Source organism: Brienomyrus brachyistius, chromosome 12 (genome assembly GCF_023856365.1).
Source record: "Brienomyrus brachyistius isolate T26 chromosome 12, BBRACH_0.4, whole genome shotgun sequence".
Taxonomy (NCBI): domain Eukaryota; kingdom Metazoa; phylum Chordata; class Actinopteri; order Osteoglossiformes; family Mormyridae; genus Brienomyrus; species Brienomyrus brachyistius.
In genome coordinates this window covers 10,704,834-10,718,766 of record NC_064544.1, presented here as the reverse complement: position 1 = coordinate 10,718,766, position 13,933 = coordinate 10,704,834, and the positions used below count along the sequence as shown (strand labels likewise).

The 13,933-nt window shown below is 44.6% G+C and overlaps 1 protein-coding gene across 1 annotated transcript in view; it reads right to left on the bottom strand.

Moving 5' to 3' along the window:
* The window catches only part of kcnip4a (potassium voltage-gated channel interacting protein 4a), a 101,623-nt gene that overhangs the window by 86,788 nt on the left and 902 nt on the right, over positions 1-13,933 (bottom strand). The window lies entirely within an intron of this gene.

Below are 13,933 nucleotides of genomic sequence, written 5' to 3'. Positions count from 1 at the left end.
GCTCGCGGTAGTTACTCACCCCCAGCTAAGGTTACAGTCTGGGGTGTGAAGCTGGGTGATAATGTACTCTCAGTACTGTCACTCCTGCTTCACATGCAGCCATGTGTTGGTGGACTGCTGGTGTTCAGGGATTCCTCATGTCTGTGACGCCCCTGCCTCACCATCCTAGTCACGCTGCCATGTCTGTTCCTGCTGGAGCTGCTTTATTACACTCACCCCGCTGTCTTGCTTTGTCATTTTTCTGTTCATCACTTTCCTTATCCTGTCTTTCCTTATGGGGTGAACAATTTGAAGGATATGGGGAGCTACCCTGCCTGCCTGACAGTTTACCTGACTGCCTTCTTCATAAGGCTACAAGGAAATTAAACTTTATTTGCCATTCGTACAAGTACACAGCAGGTAACGGTATTGTGGCATACCATGGCATTATGGGTTTACCACAGTATTTTGGGGTTACCGTAGTATTTTGGAGTTACTGCAGATTTTGAAATCTTGATGTTATACTTGGCAGGGGTGGGATGGTCCCCATGATAAAATTTACCACTTAATGTCAAGATCAGAATAGGATTGAGCTTTGAAGATAACATCAAAATACCATATGATGTTTGGACGGTAGGGTACAAATTAGACAAATCAAATGCAAAGCAATTCTTTAGGTTTTGTATATCCCATCTTTGTCCCCTTTAAGATTTACAGGGGTAAGAAACAATATTGGAGGTGCAGGGTCAGCCATTTATCCAGCACCCCTGAATCAGAGTTAAAGGCCTTGCCGAAGAGCCTAACAGAGATGTGACTATTCCAGCGACCACAGAATCCAAACCGGCGTACTTCCGATCAAAGGTACAGAGGCTTGACCTGCTGAGTCACACACTCACTGTTTGACCAGAGCTCTCCCACCATCTGCCTGAATTAGCCCTGCACCTAAAGTTTAATTGCTGGGGGACTCTGTAATGTGCTTTGTGACAGTGGTCCTTGTTAGAAGCACTATATAAATTAAGTTGACTTGAAATGAGTTGAATTGAACTGATTAGCAGGGGAACAGATCACACTCAGGGGGTAGAATCAGGGTTAAAGGTCACAGTCAGAGACATGGGGTGTTTCTCAATACCAAGAATGCGAAGACTGTACTTGCTGGTCTTGGCAAGACCTGGTTGCTAACTTGCCTCTCAAGAACGAACTTGGGGTGCAATGAATCATGGGATTGGTCTCGTTTGGCAAGGGATGCAACCGATGTATCCTTGATATTTGGGGCGGGGCAGGAATGACATCTGGGAATTTTTACCAACCCCTGCACTTTTATTGCTGAGTATTGGAACTGGTGAAGATAGCCAGCTACGAAAATAAATAAGCACATAAATGTGTGAGATAATTAGCGCAACTGGGACTGGCCACTCGGGGGTCGCCACGTGCCACAAGTGGTCGAAGGTCTTGCAGAAGCTTCTTGGCTGTAATCCCCCGTTGGACCCTGACTCAGCTTTCCCCCAGATATATATATATACCTGCTTTTAGTGTGTGCATGTGTGTGTTTGTTTTGCCCTATAGAAAAGGTTACAGATGTGCAGTGGCAGCTCCAGCTAATGGAGACTGAAAGCAGGAGCTGTCCATAGATGGCAAGACTGCATTATTCATGACTGAGGGGGTGACCTCTATGGGTCTTTACCCCCTTCCCCCCCATCCCAGAGAACAACTGCAGAAGCCTAACATTTAACACACTTATTATATGTAGTTTTCCTCCATCTTCCATAAAAGCTGATCCAGTGCAGGGTCACAGTTTGCGTATAGACTTTATTTGTTGTGTCTCTGAAATCAAATTTAACTTAAGTTTTTTAAAAGATCAAAGATGGAAAATTGTACGGAGACATAATCTTGGCTAATTTAGTCAGGACTCTGCCCTTACGATGCTTTCTCTAAATATCTTCAAAGGCAGTGGGAAAAATAAAAATCGTATTAAAAAAAATTCTGACGTTTGTGTGCTATAGAGGCCGTTTTTTAAGCGAGGAGCGATCTCTGAAAGTGAAACATCACTGGAGGCACAGTGGGGCGGCCTGGCCTAGTTACAGCCTCCGCCGCTCACCTGACACCCAGATTCACTGCGGATAAACACGGCACAGCGTGCTGCAACGCCGAGCCGTGTTTAGCATTAACAACGCAGCACCCAGGTGCCGTGAACCAATGCTACACCTGCGTCAGGAACAGAGGGTGATCTGATTGGACACTGTTTTGATTATTAACTGCCTGATAAAAGACAAAACGTACCGAGAGGCAGCTAGAGAACAGTCCCTCTGCGTTCACACATTATGCAAATCAGTCCATCCCCTCATTTGCATGTTTTTTTTCTTTCATCTTCTCCCATTTTAAGATCAAGCGTATTACAGTATGCATACTGTACAAGACCTGCTAATAAAAGGAATCATGTATGGCCCACAAAACGTTCATGAGAAGCTCATGCAGAACGCTGACGCGGCTAAATTGCTTTCCGGAATCCAATTATGCAAGACAAATGTGTTTCCTACAAGGGGGGAACGATGTTGAGAAGTGGGATACGATAATAAAATTAGGAAGCTGCTGTAATCCTTTTAGGTGGAAATACTGTACATCTTCCGTAACAGTCTAAACAGTCTTTCTACCTGAACCACTTTTCCTCACTGATAACAATGGATATTTTTCTGTTTTATGGCTAATTCGAATCTGCACTTTCCAAATTACAGCAGAACAATCCGCAATATGCTTTTGTCACCAGCTGTGGATGGTGTAATGAGAGCTTAGGTAGCATGCACTGCTCAGAGAATCCTCTGCCAGGTAGACTGTTTTTTAAAAAAAAAAAAAAAAAACTCTCCATGTCACATGACACAGGACAGTTAGCCCTGATTGGAGGAGTTGCTCATTGCCAATGGCTACCAACCTGCAGGCCTTTCCTATAGTCTGCAGGATGCTTTTCAGTTGAGACTCATAAGTCATTGCATAACAACTAAATTGTCGCATCTCTGTAGGGTCAAAAGCTCTGGTTATAATAAGCACCTTCATTTAATCAACTTCACCATGTTCAACTTCTTAACGGGTTCCCGATATTTTTGACAGCAGGGACGCTTTCACATTTCATCATCCCGTGCATCCTCTGAAACCTCACCCTTTAAGTAAGAGGACCGCTGTCTGGAATTGTTATAAAAAGCTCCATATTTTGGGTGACACCCATCTGGGTTTGAAATGAGTCACTTGTGAATTTCTGCGAGGCTCAACAGAATTCGGTTTCCTACGGAAAGAAACTTGGTGGAGATACGACACTCTGTGGGAGGAGACAATGAGTCAGTCAGGAAGGCACCGTGCATAAATGAGCTACCTAACGAATATAAGATAAGTGCTGTGTGGGCATCACGCATGGGTCACTGGATTAGGAGATGCATGACACGTGGGCTGAAAAACTGCCCTTCAGTACCGTTTGTATCCTGGTCAATTCAAATGTGAACTGCTACAATGAAAGAAAGAGTTTTACTAATGCTACCATTGTTTTCTTACCATTCCTAAGCGTCTACTTATGGTGGGGTGTGGCTGAGACGATTAAGATGCTGTACGTGTCATTTGAAGGTTGATGGCTGAAATCCTGAGGTTGGCAGAACGATGTCACTGCTGGGTCCTTAACCTCCAATTGCTCCAAAGACTAACTCAGCTTCTTTTCTCAATTGTGTGTCTGTTAAATTAATGTATTCCATTTGGATTCGCACAGGAAAGGTGGGTCATGTCTTCGATGGCTAACGTTGTTGGGGCCAAAAATATATATATTGAATGATAGACAACACAAAATTAACTTGATAAGCAAAAAAGCTACATTAGTGATTAGTTCATAAAGTTTGGAATGAAATGTTTAATTAGGGACTTACATTAGTCCCCAAAGACTGGAATGAAAATTAAATTTCCATAAAATATATATTCAGATTGAGAAACTCAGCAATATTAAATGCAATAAACTGAAGCCTGGTGCATCGTTGGTTATCAGGCTGAATTATAGCAACACGTTTACAGCCCCTTACAGGCTGTGCATTCGGCAGCCTCACAGCTGTTGGGCTAACCATGTGTCACACTGGAAATGATTGGAAATGGAGGGAAAAGTTAGGCCTTATTTCTTACAGACGAGCACCAGACCTCAGCGCATTAGACAGAGAACAGCATTCTCGGAGAGTTTCTAAGGCAGAGCAAAGCTGATGCTTCCCAATAGCATTTCCGTAGTTGGTTTTATATTCTGTGTATGACATGGCTCTCTGCATGCACAGGCTGGATCCTCTGCTACTTCTAAGATCAGGTGTCTGGCCTGCCGCTCTGATTCACAGCCTCTGGTTGGCAGGCCGCTCTATTACTCACTGCAGCTCACACGGCACTGTGCAGGACTGGGGCGCATATGCTTACGTGATGCCCCAACACTCGGACAGGGGTGTAGCTAAAAATTCTGGGCTCCCTGACAAAATGTCACCTTGCCCCCTCACTCCCATCCCCCCACTAGGGCTGGCGCTTTTAATCTGAAGAATCTGTAAAATTTGCTGAGCAGGGGGGTGGAGGGTGGTAAGACAACATATACAAAAATACGGGAGAAATCACATCCCTTAGTAGTTCACTGTGGTTCATGCCATTATATTTTGTAATATGGGACAATCTCATATTATATGGGATAGGTGGCAACCCCCTGCCTAATCTTATGTGCAATTTTATTGCTTGCCCCCCCCTGAATCTGCCAGAGCAGTGTTTCCTAATCTGGTTCTCGGGGACCCACAGCTAATCCACATTTTTGCTCCCTCCATGCTCCCTGCCAGGCAGATCACATTTTTGCTCCCATAAGAAGCAAAAAACGTGGACTGTCTGTGGTCCCCAGGGCCCAGATTGGGAAACACTGTGCCAAGGTATTCATGCTTTCCCACTGCAGCCTTGTTTTCAGATGCCATTTACCTTCCCATGATCTCCACAACCTGTTTCCCAAAATTAACATCACAGTCAATATTGCCAGTTCGACACACCAGTAACACCTTTACCAAACTATCCGTCACACAAATAAGTCTCAATCGGCTAATATTAACTTTAAATGGAAGCATCATTTATATCCGACGTTTTTTTTTTCTTTCCCACGAAAGGCTGTATTGATTTTTTCCCCTTCTAACAGAACAAAAGGCAGAATTTAATATTTGTAACCAGGGAGTGAGCAAGCATGACATAAACACTATACTTGTTCATGAGTTGTGGGAACAACAGGTTCATTTCAGAAGCAGCGGTCAGGCAGGTTTGGGTTTGGATGTGTGTTTGATGGTGTGGTTAAGCCTTGGGGAGTGATGAGAAAGACACATGAACAGCAGAGTAATAAAGCTCACATTTTATAGAAGAGAAGAGAAATGGCCTTAAATAGCATTGCGGCTCAGCCCCACTGTTAACTGATGCAGTTCAGCCTATTTCAGACCCAATTAAGTCAGAGCCTTTGTTCAGAGACCATAAAACCGCACAACACGAAGTACCAGGACTTTGGTTTTATTTTTATTTATTTATTACCCCTCACTGATCTCCACGCCTCCGGCCCACAAACACAGACACGTCCATCCAGAAGGACTTCTAAAAATACACCACTATTTTCTATTCTAGTGGGACTCTCATTTGCAAACATTAGTGCAAACGAGAAAACTGATTACACTTGTTAAAGGCTGTAATTGGTACAGTACTGAGGAAACTAAGTGCTGCCTTGGAGCCAGGACCCGACGTGAACAGAGCAAGCTCCCAAGTCACCGACTATGGGAGAAGTTTAATGGGATGCCAGGCGTCATTAGGACAAAATGAAACAACTGCAGATATTCTGTCTGTTCTGTTTCTCTCTTCTCATATGCAAAATCCTTTTGTGCCGGTTATACTGACAGAACACTTGTCACAAAACCTTTAAGAAAGGGGATATCAATTTGTGTGTGATTCTGTGCATAAGTGTTAGCGGAATACCAAATAAGATGGTGCAGAATGAAATCGCAGGTGCTGTAAGGGAACGCTGCTGATGGAACTCGTAAATCCCGATGGCCAGTGTCACCTTGGTCAGCGTAGCTCATCTTCCCTACCAAAAGACCCAACTTTACTCTCTCTCCTTGGGGTGAGAGTTCTTTAACAAGCTCGGCCGACACATAATTATTCATTTAACATTAAATTAATGATTGAATTAATGAGAAGGAATATTTAACGTAATCCTCTGGAAACCGGAACAACGAATTGGGACCAGCACTTGCTTATAACTTGGGAGGTTTGAGTCTTATCGACAATGAGACAGCAATGACCCGGGAAAGCAAGGAGCGAAGGACAAATGGACACACACACACACACACGGGTTAATTTTTACTTGGTCCCCACAATGTGATAAAACCTACTACTTTTTAGCTTGTGGGGATATTTTTCAAATCCCCCCACAATATAAATCTAAATTTTATAAGAATCTGTGACTACAATCAAAAAGTTTTGGTTTTTGTCTGGATAGTTATGGTTAGGGTTATGAAATGAATGGAGAGACCCCACAATAACAGGAATATATGAACTGTGTCTGTGCATGCATGTGGACACACACACACACACACACACACACACAGTTCATGGTTTCACTGACTAGAACTGTATGGCCCTTAACAGAACATAAATACAGGCTTATCATTTCTGTGGAGTCATAAAAGACCCCAAGATTTAGCTTTGATGTCAAAAGGAAATCAGTGTGTTTTACGCACCCCTGCCGTGCATGCATGCAAAGCCCAGGATGGGGAATACTTTTACTGTAGACAGGAGAGCGTATTGCAGTAAAGCACATAATACTACTACCTCTGCTTTCAAAAAAAGGAGGAAATGCGGATGCTTCAGCGGGGCTGCGCAAGCTGTGCGATAGCAGCCGATTAAAATTAATGTATACAAAAAACATGCTCGGTGGAAAAGAAAAAAAACCTGCCTTCAATAATGCGCGCAGCTGCCTGACATGCGGCACTATGCAACCCGCCCCCCCCCCCCCCCCCCCCACCGCCGGCGACAGAGATACTGCAGTTTTTGTAAGGAGTGGGTTTTCAAGCTTCACAACCGCATTTACCAGAAAACCCGGACTCTTCGGAAAATGGGAAACGTTAAGTGGATCGCTTCACTCCGGGCAATGAAACAAAAGCTCGGAATTGCAAGCAGCCCAACCCTCTTGGGGAAATTTAGTTTTGCTGATGCACATCTGTGAAGCAACAAGGACTGCAAGAGCAAACATTTGGATCTCAGTCCACTGTGTCACATCACACATACTGTAGCATGGTGCTGACCCTTTATGGCGGTTTGGGAAGACACAGAATAGATCAATCCTGGGGCCTTTGGAACACATTATTGATGCAGGATGCTGCCAGCAACACCTCTCGAGCACAGCAGTAATGAATTAACCTGTCCAGTCAACGAGCACTAGATACCACGCTTGTCTCATTTGTTCCAGCAGATCGCAAATCTTCTGATCTTCATGAAGGGTGGCGGGGGGGGTGGGGGTGCGGGGGGGTGCTTGGAACCCCAGCGGAGATCCTGAAACAATCTGACCCAAAGTATCGGTGAGGGGCTGAACGCGGCACCAGACCAATTAGACGCATAAATTTAGAAGCAGGATTTAGCATCAAAACGTTTCACGTCAGACACTTGTGCCTCTTTCGAGCAGAGAAAACAAACAGCTTCAGACACAGCTGACGTCTCATATCATTTGCGCACAGGTGAAGGGAGGCAGACAAGCCTCAGTTTAATTTTCCACACTACCTGGATGTGACAGAGTCACCAACTCGCAAGCTAATGCGGTGGCGTCCTACTTTTTTACCGTTAGCTTTGGACACACGCTGCGTTGACAGCAGTTTGCTGCCAAGACACTCGCCAGGGAGTGGGCTTTCAATAACCGTGCCCAGTCAAACGTCATGCTTTTTGAGCAGGCAGCCTGGCCTACTATGGGGCCCTTCACACCTTCATAGCCAACATATTATTTCATTTATCCATGGTGTTGGAGAACCTGTACACACCCAGCAACTGCTACAAATTCTTAATATGCATTTGCATTAGGTCAGCATGTATAATAGGAGTGCTAATAAAGTAGAAACACTTGGCTTTATTGCAGCTCTCAGAATTCTGCTGAAAAATTGTTTAATCATGTTCCTGGTTGTTTCCACTGCGGCACGAACCGTGAGCTAATAACTGCATGCGGTGCAGCCTGTGGCACTGCAGTGAACAAAGTTCTGTAAGATCAAAGGCTCACTTTTCAATTACAGAGCAGCACTCAAATTACGCAGCACCCAGACATCTGAATGCGGCACAATGGCTTGCAGTTGCCGCATGACATTCATATCAGTCAATTAATATAAATACCATCTGTATCAGCACAGCAAGCTGTTATGAAAAAGACTATCAAATTACGTAAACAAATATTTGCTCTGTCGTTTTCCTCACTTCATACACACCTTGCACAAAAAGGTGAATAGTTCTTTCTGGGAAAAAAAGAGATTTATTCCAACACAAAGAACAAGACTAACACTTTTTTAACGGCTAGCAGAGTCAAATCAAGCGCCAACTTTGCCTTAAACCATCTGGAAAGTTCAACTGTGACTCTGGTCCGTTCAAATGGAACAGGCATATTTTATGCAGGGGCGTATATTAAATATTTAGCATTTGGCCAGGAGTTTCATATCCTGGCCTAAAGCCCTGAGAGAACAGGTGGAACATGAGCTGCGAAGCGCTGTCCAGGAACTAAAGCGGAGTAGCAGAGCTGCTTCAGGTCACTGGACGGTGACAGCACTCAGCCCTGGCTTGCTGCCCCATGTTTACCCAGGCCCCACAGCTGAAAATGGGAGCCAAGCGCTTCATCCCTTTTTTTTGTTTCCTTCTATCAGTCGGTACAAATTGCAGCATGGCTCACCGGTTGACAGATGAGAGACAGGGCAGTTACTGAAGAGGCGTGAGCACCCTGGAGACAGGACAGTTACCCTAGCAGTGTGGGACCCCAGATGAGAGACAGGACAATCACCCTAGTGACATGGGACCCAAACTACTGCTCAGCACACAAAGGCGGGAAGGTATTGTGGTCCCTGCAGAGAAGTCCAGCCCCTCACTGATGTTGCTGTGGGCTCAGAAGCACATCCAGCTTTAACCTCGCCAAACAGAGGCAAGACCTCTGTCCAAGACCACAACTGTCGACCAACAGTCGCTAAGCTGCAGGGAAGTTGATCTCAAGATAAATACTTAACAGCCAGAGATTAAGGGGAAGAAAAACTGCTGTTGAATACATTTTAATTAGTGCCTGATTTAATCCTGAAACACCAGATGGGGTGACACACCAGCTAAACACCGACTTCAATAAATTATAACAATAAATAAATGAACCGCTGAGTCGGAGAAAATTCCAGAATACTCCGTCGCCCACAACTACCATCTTCAGGAAACCCTACTATGCTATGAAATAGCCAGAGAAATGTGGAACAGTTCGCTGTGAAAGCTACAGCAAGCTGGTTCTGGATGCATTTAATGGTTTCCGGTTCTCGGAGACCAGCTAGAATGCCTGACAAGCCCCAAACAGAGGAAAAACAGTAGGCGTGCAGGTGAGCTCAGCTCATTCCAGCACTAAACAGTGACCTGCATGACTGAAATTTGGGACGCTAAATATCAATATTTTATTAATAAAAAGTGTGAAGAAGAATTAACTGAGGGAGGAATATCTTGCAGAAGTTAATAGAGGCAGGGTTAACATTAGCAAGCACTGTGCTGCTTGGGGAAGATGACGAAACAGAACACTAATTTGAACCATGTAGTACAGCGTCATGGCAGTAAATCAAGGTAATTACTGTATATTTCGCTTGACAGCTGTGGTGTTTTTTTCAAAGTCCTTTTATATTATATTGATTAAATATATTAAATTACCGAAAATCAATGATAAGGTTTAAAGCTTCCATCAAAGTGATCCTATCGTGTTGAGTCTGCTCTGCGTATCTTTAGAGGCCGAGAAACATTACAGAACTATTACTGGAGGTCTTAGGTGGGGAGGGTATGAAGGTATCTGTGCCACACTTTATCTTAGCTGAGGTTCACAAGCACAAAGGTGCCCGCATATCCTGCCCCGGGAGTGAAGGCGAGTGGAAAGTGTGACCAGAGCAGGGACGTGCTGCAGATATACTGTACCGCCAGGCACCTGGGGGGAAGAAGCGGAGGGCTGACAAAGAGCGGAGAGGCGGAAATATCCCGTTTGAGATGAGGCTGCCAAGGCCCAGTATCGACAAGGTAACAAACGGCAACCCGCCACCCCTAAAAACGACGTGGATAAATCATTCAATTTGTTAGGCCCCCATGCAGCGATGGTGTCGCCGTGGATCTGTTTCACCTTGCCCCACAAAAACAATGCGCTCTGAAAGACGAGTCTGCAGCGCTGCAGGGTCTGGCCACACCTGTGACCCGTCAGGCATGCGGTCGCATTGGGCAGGGACCGAGTATCACTTTTTAAATTACCCACAATGCCCCTGCAACTGACCACACCCAAGCTCTCCTCCCCATAACTCACCTAAATTTAAAGCTTTGAAGATCCATTACTTTCAAATATGTACTTAAAACAGTAAAGCGTGATACGGAAATTATAAATCGCTTCTGAGCACCACAGCGATTTTTTGATTTAGGACGTACATAGATGACAATCTGGAACCCCGCCTTTAGCCAAATGCAAGAATGCCGAGTTCTTTTCCGACAAGGCTTAGCCCGCAATGTCACAAATTGCTCTTTACGCGAAACGTTCTGGCGTGGCGCAGAGCTTGAGCCGAAGATAATTAAAAAAGAATTCTCAAGCGGGATGGCTGGAGTGGCGGGAGATGTGGATCGATTTATTCACTGATCCAGCATAGTCAGCATGTAGCCGTGCCTCTGTTGATCGGCCCCGTAACACTGTATCGACTTCATTCTTTATTACGGGCGACTGCATTGAGATTTACCATATGGTGCGGTTAGGAAATCAGCATCTCTTCTGGAAGATTTTAATGTAGCAGAATTAAGGTTACAGTCTCATTCAGGTGTTCTCCTACAGTGCCTGTACTCAGATTTAAATTTCATGCTGCGTATGCAGACATTTTTAAAACCCCTGTACAGTTTAGAAGGACGAAATGCAGATGAGATTAATTTACATTCTATACATTGTGTCCCCCGGAGAGAGGTTATTATAAATTTTCCCCAGGTCCAAGCACATATTAAGCAGCGATTATCTTTTATGAGTACCCTGGAAAAGTTGTCGCTCTCTTGAATGACATTACTGTGCTGGCATGTGCCGGCCAGGGGGCAGGGCAATAGCAAAGGGTTCGATTAAACTGATTAGTTGTGTCTCCATGGTGACTGATCACTGGGCACAGACCCACTAGCACTTGGGATAATGATGGTCGGATGACCCCAGTTAGACTGCTGGGCTCATTAGGGTTTAAACAGGGTCTACTGGGAGGATTTCAGGAGAGCTCAGGGATTATGAGGTGGTGTGTGTATGTGGGGCCATGTATATATTACAGTATGGGGACCAAATGTCCCTACAATGTAATAAAAACCTCATATTTTGACCTTGTGGGGACCATTTTCCCAGTCCCCACAAGGGGAAACTCAATTTCATAAAAATCTGTGACTGCAATCAAAAAGTTAAAACTGTCAGAAGTCTTGTATGTTGTTTGATGACTTATAGTTAAGTTTAGGGCCGGGTAGGGGTTAAGGTTGTCAATGTGAAATGAATGGACAGTCCCCACTTAGATATGAATACAAATGTGGTGTGTGTGTGTGTGTGTGTGTGAGTGAGTGAGTGTGTGTGTGTGTGTGAGTGAGTATACACACAGGGGACTGAGCAATGGGCTTCTTTTTGATGCCATTTAATTTCTGCAGTGAGGATTGGATCCTCATCCCCGTATGTCTGAACACTGATATCTGACACTCCTGCCCAGTTCTTACTGCACTTCGCCGGACACGTCGCTCGATTTAAGATGAAAAAGCAGCAGGGCGAATGTCAGGTGGACGCTGTTGGAGATCCTGAATCAAAGCAGTCATCAGCATACTGGGTGTGCGATGGCGGAACCATCACCAAGTAAGAATTAGGATGGTGTCTGGTGATGTGACAGCCACAGTTAGCTGGTACCGTTTCAGATGTACTGTAGTGCTACACTTCATGAAGCATACATGCTGCAGTGCAGCAATATTTACAACAAGAGTAAATATCAAACGACCACGGTCCATACAAAAATATGACTGCGCCTGCTGTAAGTTCCACGGTTGACATTTATTAACAATGAAACTGTCTGAAGCTGAATTAAGCAAACGGAGATGAATCAGAAGGTGGCTGGCGTCTACGCTTTATTTGCTGAAGACTGAAAGTGGAATTTATAAATAAATTTACTAAACAAGACGTCTCGGCGGGGGGTTGTTGGGCACCTCTTATTTGTAGATGTAAGGCATTACGTGGAAAGAAGTGAGAGACGCTAATCCTGTTGCATAATCCACGCTCCAGTAATGCAAGGAGGAGCAACGACGAGGAGCCAGCAGCGTCCAACAGTTGGTATGGAAACAGATCAGCAACCGGGAATCTGATTTGACGTCTTCCTGCCCAAGACCTCTGCAGCGAGAGCAGCAAGCATGCGGCCCTAAGCGCATTAATTAGCGGGAAACTTTATTGACACATACACGTCCACCACAAATTCGAGCCAGTCCAGACTGATTGGGTCCCCCGTCGCCGGCGTTCATGTGAACTGACTTCATTAGACACGAGGTTTGAAGGCGGTGATCACGGTACTCCCCAACTCCTTTGATCATGCTATACGGAAAGTCACGGGGTAATCTTAAAAAGCCCGGTGGAGGACTGGGATTGGGAGGCGAGAGGAGTCTGCATGTCCCCTCAGAAGCGCTTGGGCACCGGTCCTACTGCATCTTGATTAGCACCTTCGTGTAGGTCAAACGGAACAAGCAAAGAGGCTTACCCAGTGGGACCAAGAAAACGCCACCACGGACTTAAACGACCCAACAGAGCTAAAGGTTTTCCTGCTCATGCTAAACGAGCACCGTACGTCCTCAATAATCAGCTATGAAACCAGCAAGTCAGTCAGACCATCTGGCTGCTTGAAGCCGGTGTATATCCTGATAACACAATGTCAAAGCAATAACAGTGTCAAAAGATGGAGCTTTGAAAAGTAGGTGTGTTTATTTTATTATGTAATAAATCCGTGTATATTAGAGTAATTAGATAACCACAGCCACAAAGTTCTACTGAGACAACTAAGCATGCTATTTAACGGAACATCAAAATGGTTCTGTGGGGACAGCCGCATTGTGAGAAGGACAAAGATCTAACAGCCTTTAAGTTCATTTCCAGAAATGTTTAATGGACTAATGGACCAACCATAAATCAAGAGTATTTGCCAGTTCATATTTTATTCAAATTTAATTCATCTCGCAAAGTGCTGGATCATGATTCCGGTACTTAGACTCTGGCTTTTTCTCTTTCTTTCTGGTATTTTACAAAACTGCCACATTTAAGTCCTATACTGTGATGACTAACGTCTCAAACTACTTATTAGATTTTGGGATTATCCACCCGGAGCAGTGAGTGGACTCTTCCCATTTTCATTTCAAACCAAATTAGAAGACATTCAGTGTGAAGCAGATGACACAATTGAGCTTTCATTTACAGAGCGTAACGAGTGCTAGCATTCCTACCTGCTGTAGGAGTGAAGGACTTTATCAAGGTCACTTTACACCTTAGAGTACAGGACATACTGCAGGATTTTCACGTGAACAATGATACACACAGGGGCATCAGACACTGCTGACAAACACCATCGGAAATATGATATTTTTCTACTTTATTGCAATTATGGCTAAACTACCCTTGTAGCACATAGCTGAGACGTAATAGCCACAATCCACAAATTAAACGTTAATGAAACATGGC